Source organism: Silene latifolia, chromosome 1, assembly GCF_048544455.1.
Source record: "Silene latifolia isolate original U9 population chromosome 1, ASM4854445v1, whole genome shotgun sequence".
NCBI classification, from domain to species: Eukaryota; Viridiplantae; Streptophyta; class Magnoliopsida; order Caryophyllales; family Caryophyllaceae; genus Silene; species Silene latifolia.
In genome coordinates this window covers 150,209,533-150,220,556 of record NC_133526.1, presented here as the reverse complement: position 1 = coordinate 150,220,556, position 11,024 = coordinate 150,209,533, and the positions used below count along the sequence as shown (strand labels likewise).

The window sequence follows — 11,024 nt, the reverse complement described above, 5'->3', positions numbered from 1 at the left end:
GCTGAATCCCATATTTTCTATGGTTTTTAGCATAATCAGATTGACCGAGCTGCCTATATCTACCAAGACCTTTTTAACTGTGCAATTAGCCATTGACAGGGTGATAATGAGTGCATCATGATGTTCCCGTTCGTCATACGTATCTCCTTCATCAAAGGTGACGGCTGGCAGATCGCTGTGAGAAATTCTGCAAGAATTTGCTGGTCTATCTCTCTTGGTTTCTGAGGCATGCCTTTTAACTGCTGAGTATGTCAGTCCACTCAGGTCTGAGCCGCCTGTTATCACGTTTATGATTTTCGTGCATGTAGGTGGGGTTGAAGGCTTTGTGGAGCCTACTTTATCCTACTGCTTGCCCCCACGTGGTAATAGGTGGCTCAGCTCTCCTGGCTCATACAGGCGCTTGATCTCTCTTCGTAATGTGTAGCAATCCTCAGTGTTGTGCCCAATGTCACGGTGGAATTCACACTTCTTTTTGCTATCCTTTCTCCATGCCTGCCCTTCTAATGGTGGATTTGCCCGCCTTACTCCATCTCCCATTTCCCTGAGTGCTTTCAGGATTCCTCCGATACCTATAGTGAATCCATATTCTACCAGAGTAGGGAGTTGCTGATTTTCTTCGATTCTGTTGACTCCCCTTCCATATGGCCTATATCTCTCATCCTTTTTGCTGGTGGTTTGCTTTCTTCCTGATTTTTCCACGGCTGAGGTACTAGAAACACTTGGTGTATTAGGTAGACTGGCTCTGGCTAGGATGTCTTCCTCCAGTCTGATTGTAGCAGCTGCCTTCTCTTGCACTGCTTTGAAGCTATGGCAGGGATGCATAGTCAGCTGCTTGTACAGGTCGGAGTCATGGTGGAGGCCTCTCCTGAAGGCTTCTACTGCTGTCGAAACGTCGCACTCTTGTACTGCCACTTTCTCATTGTTGAATCTAGTATTGTACTCCCCAATGGTCTCTCCTGCCCCCTGGACGATTCTGTACAGATCTCCCGCATGCTTTTGCGGCTTCCTGCTGCTTGCAAACTGTTGGGTGAACGCGTTTACTAATTCAGCAAATGTGGATATCGACCTGTTCAGCAGGCTTACAAACCATCGAAGTGACGGCCCCGTTAAGGTGGATCCAAATCCTTTACACATGCAAGCTTCCTTGACCTGACCTACGGTTGTTACTGTCATCATCTTCTGCTTGTATTGGCTTATATGGTCAAAGGGATCTGTTGTGCCGTCAGAGAGAGGCGTATTTGGATTTGTAAATCCCTTTGGCATGGCTGTGATGGATATGGTGTCCACGAATGGTGAGTCGGCATAGCTGTCAGGTGCTGCTTTCTCGAGTGGGGGTGGCAGTCCTAGGACCCTGCTTAGCATCTCTCTTAGCTCCAAGTACTGCTGGTTCGTTATGCTGCCTTAGTCGGGAGTCCGCCTGTCAGCTGCTGGCCGATTCAATATCCTGCCTCCTGACCCGAATTCTTGAAGGTTCTGATGTGTCCCAGTAGCTAGTGGGGTTGAAGTAACGATCGTTCCCTGCTTCCAGTTTACTTGTTGGTTCCCCTCGGGTCCTGCTCCAGGTGTCTGATCAATCGTCGCGAAATTGCTGATAGGGATGCCACCTGTTCGTGCCTCCACACAGCTGGCTGATGGCCAGTTGTCTGGTGTGAGGTATCCCAGCCCCTGTGGGGTTATTCTTTCATCCGTCGGTACTGTAACTGGATCCAACCTTGTTACCAGTTCAGCTGGTATCTGCCGAAGTGAATTCCTGCTGTCTGATGCCTGGTCGTGTTAGTTTTTATCTATATATTTCGGTTACTTGTCGTTAGGAGCACCTAGACCAAAACACAATTTATAACTTCACAAACAACTCTACAATTAGTAAAGAGGTAAGTAAAGGTCGGATCCCAATGGACGGGAATTGAGATGAGATTTCTATTGCAACTAGTGGTGTCTTAGGGTGTCACAATTGGGGTTTGATGTAGAAGGTCACTAAACTAAATAGGAATGAAAGTAAACAAGCAAGATGAATAAAAAGGGTTGTAAACAATTGATAAAAAGCACTAGGGTGTCATGGGGTCATAGGGGATTCATGGGACTTGATCATACAAACATGTTCTCAAATTATAAGCAAGCAATTATTGTTATGATGGATTGAGTTGGTTTATATCTTACAATCCTAGGAAAGTTTGGGTCCCGGAGCCGAATCGATTAGATTGTACAACACCTACAAGTCGACTTAATCTTCCCTACTCAACAACATGCATGGTCTAATGAGACTCGAGTTGGTTTATGTCTTACAAGTCTCATTGAAAAGGTAGGTGATGGGTAAAAAATGCAAGGATTCATAGGCTCGCATTTCATCAAACATAACATGTGCATGAGTTGAGATCATAACAAGCAAGCAAATAAACCATGAAAGCATATTAATTTAAGCATGAATCATTCCCCATGTTGGTTTCCCCTAATTACCCATTAACCCTAGCTAAGGAAACTACTCACTCATTATCATGTTGAACATGCTAGCAAGGTTGTCAATCATACCAACAAAGTGAAACATGATGAATAAATGAAAGTAATTAACAATAATTAAAAAGGGATTAAGAGAATTATACCTACTAATGATTCCAATAATAAAGCAAAGAATAAAAGAAGTACTTGATGCTTGATTGAGAGGTTGTCAATCTCCCAATAATAACCCAAATAATCTTCAATTACCCAAAAAAAAGGATGAACAAGAGAGAGATTAAGGAAATAAAACTTGTATTAAAACTTGATTAATTGTTGATTACAAGATTAAAGAGAGATTTGATTGATATTAACTACACTAAAGATTCCTAAGAAGAACATGCTCTTCTAATTAGACTAATGGGGTATTTATAGTGGGGATTAGGTTGATGAATTAGGGTTAACTAAGGGCTTAAATGACGATTAAGTCCCTACTTAAGGAAACGCCGGTCTCTAAAAAAGATGTTCATCTTTCTTGAAGCTTGAAGAAGACGAAATTGGTCTGCCTTGGAATCCGGGCGTCTTTGGGGTGAAGACGGGCGTCTTCTGGAGCTGCTGCCCGGGCGTCTTGGTGTGAAGACGCACGGATTGTGGTGGTGGAGACGGGCGTCTTCTGGGGAAGACGCACGGATTGCTGGGCAGTCTCGTTTCTTCTTCTTTTCTTCCTTTTTCTTCATAAAATCCTTGGGGATTTCCTCGGGGATGCAAGGATCTTTTCTCATCATTGGCCATCTACTATAGTATGTACAAAGGCCTTCTAATCTTGTCTCTCCTTGATGCTTGGTCATTGAATTCAATCAATTTAGTCTCGTTTTGCCATGAAAATGCAAGGTTTGCACTCCTTTCCTACCAAGGGATCAAAACCTCAAAGAATATGCAAAATAAAGAACTAAAGACAATAAATGACCCGAATATGGACTAAAAAGCATGGGAACAAGGCTAATTCGGGGACTAAATATGCTCTAATTATGGTCACATCAAATATCCCCAAACCGAACCTTTGCTCGTCCCGAGTAAAGAGGTGACAAAGACTAGGACCATTATTTAAACTAACCTAATAACATAGCCGATATGAGACAATTAGCGGGTCTCACTCCGTCCCTTCAACTCACAACAAGATAACCATGAGGTAGGATGCCTTCTTGCAAGGCAAGGTGGGTCTTGCCAAAATGGCGACACATCCAAACATTAAAGCACACAAAATCAAATAATTGATGCATCTACAGAAGAATAGCCACTTTCCTCATCTAAGTGGCGGAAATTATCTACAAGGGAAGCAATTCAAGGGTACACACTCCTTCATAGATGCAATTTCTTCAAACTACTAAGCCTAGAAGGATACCAATAAATCACCTCCAAGTTGTGTCAAGCTAGGGTACCTTTATCCTCAATCGTTAAGTGCTTTTGTCAAGAGTAGACTCCCTATGGTGTTAGAAACACTGGAGGATCGCGGAATTCCCCCTCTTGCCTAGACAAGAAGAAGGGTCGTCCCCTCTCTACCATGCACAAAAATGGATACGATGAATAAAGGGATCGATAGATATTTGAGTTTCACTTTGGGAGTTTGATTTGTTGTTGTTCCCCCCAATTTCTTGTGGCATATAACATTTGAGAACACTTTCTTGCCATTTCTTTTTGATTTTTGGCATTTCAATACTTGACAACTTTCAACTTTTCTTTGCATTTCTTTTTGAATATTTTCAAAGTCACCCCATATGTAGTGAGGGTACCTTATATTTGAAGCTTTAGGAGTTCTATTTTTGCTCCTCTTTTCATTTGATGCATTTTTCCAAACTTTCTTTCACTTTTCATTTCATAAAACTCAAATCAATTTCTTTTTGTGCCCATTCCCTTTGATGACAAAAATGTGGTAGAACATGGGTGATATATGGATGCATGGTTTCAAGGGTCACCTTGGAATAAACGGTAGCCAAGGAGTTATCACACCACAAGGTACTCTTGACTAGGCCTTAATCCATGGGTCAAAGGATACTAGCATGACACATCCTAGGGTGTTTTACAAGTAATCTAACAAGCAAAGTCTTAAGAAGAAAAAAAGCATCTACTAGGGCCTATATACACTTGTCAAGCTTCCCAAGTAGACGGTTTCGCAAAATTTTTCTAACATGCAACTACATGCCATGATGCAACTAGCATATAAACATCCTAATGCAAATGATTCTACCAACTAATATGCCATATAAACTAAATGCAAGTCCTAAATTCACATTGTTATACCGCATCAATCAAAATAAAGCCACATAGTCATTAACATAAAGAGGAAAAAGGAGATTGGAAAGATCATACCATGCGGTCTTCAATATCCTCATGTCTCGGATGTGGCGTAGTCGATCAATGTGAACAAGGATAGAACAAACACAATATATACAACAATATATACATGACTACACTACAAAGGAAATTAACTTGTTTTTGGTTTTTTAATTTTTCAAATTTTTATGGTTTTTTCGAAATTTTTCATTTTTTTTGGGTTTTTGAATAAAAGTTAAGTTAGAATTCCCCATCCCCACACTAATATGGGCATTGTCCTCAATGGCCAATATGATGGGAAATTATGCAAACATGATTCATGATTTCTACACTAAATGCAAGCTACACTAATCTATACTACATGATGCATGGGTTTTTGTTTATGACGGAGAGCGTAATTTAGATTACCTCCCGTTGCGTATGCATGTACTTCCCCAAACCGAATTAGACATTATTTCTAATGTCCTAAAGTTGGGGGTGGTTCATGCACACAAAATGCAATGCATGAAACTAAATTTGTCATTTTGGATTTTCAAAAGTGGGAACAATGAAATAAGAACACCTCAATGGGGCCGAGGTGTTAGTCCTCTATGTTTCTAGGACTACTCCAACCATGATCAAGATAAAAATATAAAACAAAGAAAGAAGTAGACAAACCTCAAGAGGGTAGGAGCCTCCAAAGCTTGCTAGTCTTCCACCATATCATCATTATCATCATCTTCCTCAATAGAAGTGGACTCATCACCACTTCCCTCTTCACTTCTTTGCTCATCCTCTTCTTCTTCATCACTAGCCTCTTCATCAATGTTATCATCAACAACCTCATCACCGACAACCTCATCGTCACCCGGAATCTCACCCCTAGATGCACTCGGAAAGAAGACTTCCCTATCCGCCCAACTAGGCAAAGGACATGAAGGATCAAGTAGTCCTTGCCTAGCTAAATGAAGGAGGGGTGGATATTCGGCTAAGTAAGCATCTTACCGATCCTTAAAAGCTTGTTTGTGCATCTCTTGCATAAGTAGAGTCATATAATCTTTGCTTGCTTCAACACCTTCGGGTTTGAACTCTTGGTACTTGAAAGTATAGGGTGGTGTGACAATGGAAGAGGAGGGCATTTCAATTTCACCCCTTTGTTGTCGGATGATGTATTTGACTTCTTTTGAGAGAGGAAGGAGGTAGTTGGTCCGATGGACACTCAAACGACATATCTTTGAAGGCAAAGTAAAAGATCTAGCCTCACTTGTGAGCCACCCATACTTGGTGTCAAGAGGGTTATGAGTAACCCACTTGTACTAGTTAATCATAGCATCCATGTCAATGAGATGACCCCCCTTTTTCGCCACATACTTGCTATCCTTGTTGAAATTAAGATCAAAGTACTTAGCCAAAAGAGTGACTAGACCTCCATTCACAATAACGGTGGTGCCTTGCTTCCCACAATCAACATTTAGCCATCTTTCCACCAAAAGCCTTAGAGAGTTGAAAGGCTTGGTGAATTCCCTTCCAATATTTAAGGCCGACTCAAGAAGAACAAAATCGAGCTTGGTAAAGTGTTTGGTATCTTTTCTTGCAATGATGGTATTCCCAATGACCTTGTGCCACACTCTAATGCCCGGATGGTGGACTAATAGAGCGCGACTAGCATGATAGTTCTCAAATTTTCTCCCGGAAATCGCCTCCCAAAGAGGAGCGGGGTCATACTTTACGGGATTCTTGAAATAACTATGTGAATCACTAAGACCCAATGCATTACCCAATTCCTCAAAGGTGATGCGCCTACTCACATTAGCAAGGCGGAACTCGATGTTTTCTATAGTCTCTACCTTAGTAACTTTCAAAGAACTCAAGAATTCTAAGGTAAGGGAGGGGTATGTCAATTCTTTTGTAGCAAACAATTTTTCCAACCCCATGGCTTCAAAGAAGGCTTTGGTTTGTTCAAGGACACCCAACTTGTCCAAGGCATCTTCACAAATAAACTTGGTGGATAGAAAGGATTTTCTAGCATACTTGGCAAAAGTTTCCCTATGGGAGTTAGAAATGAAAATTACCTCCGGATAGTTCGAAAGTTGAGCAATTTCCGGAGTTTTTGATGTTGTTGCTTCCAAGGGAGGTTGTTGTTGTTGTACTTCCAAGTTTGAACTAGCTACCACCATAGCCAATGAGGCTTTCTTTGGTTGAAGACTCTTCTGTCTTGTTGAGAGTGCCTTTGCCTTAGGTGCCTTTGTTGCTCCTTTTGTCCTTGCCATTGATGGTTGAACCAAGAAAAGAGTGAAAATCTTCAATTTCCAAGTATACCCAAATCGATTTAAAGATGAAAGGCTTTGCCTTTATAATTTCAAAAATCGACTCAAAGGTTGAAGATTTTGGTGCTTGGTTTGATTTTTGTTGGAAGAGGAGTGATTAATTGTTGTTAAAAGGAAGTTTTGATTTGATTTTGTTGAATGTGGTTGAGGAAATCTTGTTTTGATGATGGAGAGGATGAGGGTTTTGAGTTATGGGGTTTATGGGTAGTGTTTTGAATGAAGAAATGAATGTGGGAGGGGGTTTATAAAAGACCCGCAAAATTTTGAATTGCAGGGGGAAGACGGGCGTCTTTCCGTCGGGACACTCGGATTCTGTCTGTATTGGTTTAGGAATCTCGCCTAAAGACGGGCGTCTTTCAGCAAAGACGCTCGGATTTATCAACTGCGGGACGGGCGTCTTTCGCTGAAGACGGGCGGATTCCTTTCCAGTGAATTTTCTTGTTTTTCTCAGCCAAAAAGACGGGCGTCTTTCCTTCCAGGTCGGGCGTCCTTCTGGAGACGGGCAGATTCTCTTGCAGGACGCTCGGATTTATCAACAGTCCCAAAATTTCAAAATTTCAGCTCAGAAGGACGGTCAAATTTTGACCAAGACGCCCGGGTTTCCTGAAGACGGGCGGATTCCCACGAAGACGCTCGGATTCTGCCCCTTTTACCCAGATTTTGTTCCATCCGTGTACTTGCATATCCCGTGTCATTTTTCATTCTTCAAAATCCTGTGTTCTTCATTGTGGGGGCACTACTAAGGCATGAATAGCCTACGCAATTGCTATCCCCACACTAAGCTAAAGCACTACACATCAATTGAAATCATTAGTCCCTCCCTCACTTCTCTCAAAAATGATAATTATCTTGATCAAAGAATAAAAATCCAAAAATGACAAAAATGCAATGTAAGAATTAAAATGTGAGTTAGGGAGTTAGAAATATTTACAAATGGTGGTTTAGGGAGGACTCCACCAAACTCTCATCCTTAGTGAGATGTCATGGGGGCATGTCCAAGGTGTTTTTGATGTTGCTCAACACCTTGAAGAAGTAGTCAAAAGCTTGTTCATTATCATGATAAAGATCTTCAATAGATCTTTGCCCTTGTTGTCGGTCTTGATCGATAGCATTACCAATATAGGGATTGAAAATCCCTTCAAACTCATCGTCTCAAAGACCACAAACTTCATCTACTTGATCACTAAAGATCTCTCGAGTTGATAGAGACAACTCTCCCACTTTCTTGTCTTGTCCAATGAGGCCATCCTCTTCATTGCTTGACTTTGATGAGCTTTTCAAGCTCTCTTTGTTACAATTCACTTGCTCTTTGAATGGAGCATCTTCAATTTTCTTCTTCCATTGGAATTCCGACTTCTTCCTATCATCCGTCCGGCTATAATGATCAATCATAAAACATGGTTCGTGCAAACGGGGAGCTCTCATGGTCTTGTCAAGATTGAAAGTTATGCTCTCATCTCCTACTTCTAGAGTGAGCTCTCCATGCTTTACATCAATCACCGCACCCGCGGTGTGTAAGAAAGGTCTTCCTAGAATTATTGGAATGTTGGAGTCTTCTTCCATGTCAACAATGACAAAGTCCACCGGGATGAAAAATTTCCCAACTCTTACGGGAACATCTTCCCATATCCCTAATGGTGTCTTCGTCGATCTATCGGCCATTTAGAGTGTGATATTTGTGCATTTAAGCTCTCCCATCCCCAACCTTTTACTCACCGAGTACGGCATAACACTCACACTAGCCCCTAGATCACATAAGGCTTTGTTGATCGTGGTGTCGCCAATGGTACACGGTATTGAGAAGCTTCCCGGATCTTTGAGTTTTGGAGGTGAACTCCCTTGAAGTATTGCACTACTGACCTTAGTGAAGGCGATAGTCTCAAGCTTCCGGATCGACTTCTTCTTTGTGAGGATGTCTTTCATGTATTTCGCATAGGCCGGCACGTGATTGATTAATTCCGTGAAAGGAATTGAGACTTCCTAATTCTTCACAATTTCCATACATTTTCCAAGTTGGTCATCAAATTTGGGCTTGGCTTGACGACTTGGAAAAGGAAGTCTAATCACAATGGGCTCCTTCTCCTTGACCTTGTCTTCATTTTTCTTTGAAATTTCTTCTTTTGATGGTTCCCCATCATTGGAGTTTTGCATAATTTCTTCTTTATCACTAGCTTCCACAACTTCATCCTCAACTTGCTTCTTCGGTGCTTCATACCTTGTACCACTCCTCAAGTGAATGGCACTAACCGTTTCATGTCTTGGGGGATTACTTTGAGGTGGTAATTGCCCCTTTTGTCTTTGTGAGCTTGAAAATGCTAGTTGAGTCAATTGGGTTTCCAACATTTTGGTGTGAGCTAGGATGTTGTTGATGGTGATTTCCTTTGCTTGACTATCTTTTTGCATTTGAGTGAAAAACTCTTGTTGATTCTTTTGCATTTGGAGGACCGCTTTTTGAACATTAAAACCTTAGTCATTTTGTTGATTGTATGGAGTTTGATTTTGGTAACCTTGGTTTTGATTGTAAAAGGGTCTTTGATTTTGGTTTCTCATGGGAGGTGGGGTGTATGTTGGTTGAGGGTTTTGAACATTTTGGCTTTTGTATGAGAGATTTGGATGGAATTTGGTGTTTTCATTGTAATAGTTGGAATAAGGGGTACCACTCTTGTATGCTTGGAAAGCATTCACTTGTTCATTTGTTCCCCTACATTCACTTTGGTCATGTCCCAAAGTTCCACAATTCTCACATATCCCACTTAGGATTGATGAAGATGCCGTCATGGCATTAACATGACGCTTTGGTGATTTTGAGGCTTCTTCAAGTCTAGCCATAGCTTTTTCAAACTTCAAATTGATGGTATCAATGTGAGCACTAAGTTGAGCACCCAACTGAGTAATGGAATCCACTTCCTGCTTTCCTCCTCTAGTAGCCTTGTGAGGTCTACTATATTGTGAGTTATGGACCGCCATCTCCTCAATTTTGTTCCAAGTTTGATTGTCATCAACTTCGGTGAACATTCCATTTGATCCCATGTTGAGAATGTTCCTTAAATCTTCATAAAGACCGTTCCAAAATTGTTGTACCAAGAACCACTCGCTAAGTCCATGGTGAGGACATGAGCGAAAAATTCCTTTGAATCGCTCCCAAGCTTCATACAAGGATTCTTCATCCCTTTGCTTAAAGCCCGTAATTTGAGCTCTTAGCATGTTAGTCTTTTCCGGTGGATAGAACTTTTTGTAGAAAGCTAGAGCCAACTTCTTCCAAGAATCAATTCCTAGAGTAGCCTTATCAAGGCCTTTCAACCATTGTTTTGCGGTGCCAATGAGAGAAAAAGGAAATAAGACCCATCGAATTTGGTCTTGAGTTACACCGGTTTGAGAAATCGCATCACAATAGTCACAAAAGGTTTCCATATGAGAATGAGGGTCTTCACTAGGCATCCCCCCAAATTGGCTTGTTTCGACTAATTGGATAAATGCGGATTTGGCAATAAAATTTCCGGTTAGATGTTGTGGTGTGGGAGTACCATTGGGTAGGTTCTCCTCGGTGGGTACGGAATGTGATGAAAACTTAGGCATTGTGGGTTGATTTTGTGTTGGATTTTGTGTTGGGTTCTCCTCACCTTCTCTTGCAAAAGGGTTGATGAACTCAATAGTATTTGTTTGAATATCTACAACCTCGGCAATACCTCTCAAAGTTCTCCTAGCAAGTCTTCTATTGGTTGTCAAAGTTCTTTCAATTTCGTGATCAAAGGGTAACAAGTCACCTTGTGACCTTCTAGACATGCAAAATATCAAACAACTCGAAAATAATTAGAACAAACCTTGAGGAGTTTTACTTCCCCAAGGCAAAGAAAGACACAACTAATAACAATATAAGAAAATCGAAATCAAGTTAACACCGTCCTCGGCAACGGCGCCATTTTTGGTCGTGTTAGTTTTTAACTATATCTTTCGGTT

At 41.3% G+C, this 11,024-nt stretch overlaps 1 non-coding gene across 1 annotated transcript; it reads left to right on the top strand.

Moving 5' to 3' along the window:
* Window positions 1–10,164: 10,164 nt before the first annotated feature.
* On the top strand, window positions 10,165–10,271 carry LOC141624582 (small nucleolar RNA R71). The gene has a single exon (XR_012534392.1). It is a non-coding gene; the product is annotated as a small nucleolar RNA R71 (small nucleolar RNA).
* The last annotated feature ends 753 nt before the right edge of the window (window positions 10,272–11,024 follow it).